Source organism: Echinops telfairi, unplaced genomic scaffold, assembly GCF_000313985.2.
Source record: "Echinops telfairi isolate 266 unplaced genomic scaffold, ASM31398v2 ScPeMD7_7468;HRSCAF=8506_0, whole genome shotgun sequence".
NCBI lineage: Eukaryota > Metazoa > Chordata > Mammalia > Afrosoricida > Tenrecidae > Echinops > Echinops telfairi.
In genome coordinates, this window is record NW_022111369.1 from 32,024,834 (window position 1) to 32,026,105 (window position 1,272).

The window sequence follows — 1,272 nt, forward strand, 5'->3', positions numbered from 1 at the left end:
CCCACTGGGTAGGTGGAGTTGCCCTAGTTAGAGGGTAGGGTGCTAGAAACCAGCAGTGGCATGTGGAAAGAAAGAGAGGGAGAAGAGAGAAACAGAAAACAAGAAGGGAAATAAAAGAGAGAAGGAAGAAAGAAAAAGGAAAAAAATGAGAAAGAAGGGGAACAATGCAACTGTGCTCACTAAGATTAACTGTGGCAGGAAAGAGAGAAGTAAAACAGAAGAAAAAAAATAAAGAGTAACGAGATAGCTGATCCCTAATTGCCTGAAGATGGGGATGGATGGGTTTAAAGCCTGCCATAAGGTGGTAGGTTGGTGTGCCCTTTTAGTGCAAGGTCCCACCGGTGCTAGGCAGAATTGCCCTAGTTGACAAGATCACCATAAAGGTGAGACTGAGGTTTCCTTAGCAGCATGGAACTCTGTATAGGGCTGTGACAGCTGCCTTGTTTGGTGTGCAGTGCTCCCGCAGAGGTCAGGCTGGAGTTCCCCCTGCTGTTTGGGTAGAGTTGCTCTGGTGCAAGGTAGTAGCCTGGAAGCCAGTATTGCTGTGAGAAAGGAAAGAGACGGAGACAAGAAGAAAAAGAGAAGATGAAGGGAAAAAAAAGAAACAAAACAAAACTTGGCCTGTTGAGATCAACTGCAGTGGGAAAGATAGAAGGGAGAGGGAATAAAGAGAGAAGAAAAAGGATAGTAAGTAGGTAGATAACTGAGGCTTGATTGCTTGACTGTGGGGCTGGAGGAGTTCCAAGCCTGCTTCAGGATAGCAGGGTGGTGTACCTACTTGGTGTAGGGTCCCACAGATGCTGGGTGGAATTACCCTCAAAGTCAAGATCACAGCAGAGGCCAGGCAGCAGTTCCTGCAGTGGTGTTGAGCACTGGAGATTACTGGTATCGCTGCCTTGTGGTGAATGCAACACTGCAGCAGGTGGGGGGAGTTCTCTCAGCCCCGTGTAGGGCTCCAGGACAGGCAGGGGGTCCCCAGCTGCATGTAGGGTCACTGAGGGCAGACAGTAGCTCCTCTGTTGGCCTTGCTGATTTGTCCTAGCTTGTGCCAAGACCACTGATATTGCTCAGAGGTTTTACTTTTTCCCCTGGCCAGCTGGAATTGAATTAAGTTGTTCTGTAACTGAGGCTTGCTCCACAGGGTCTTTGTTATGTTGAAAGCCTCTGGGCTCTGTAGCTAACTTCTGCTATTCCTTAGCATGGGCTCCCTTATTATGCTAATATTTGTTAATGGACTCATTCTACCAGTTGTTTTGGAGTTAAACAATGAGC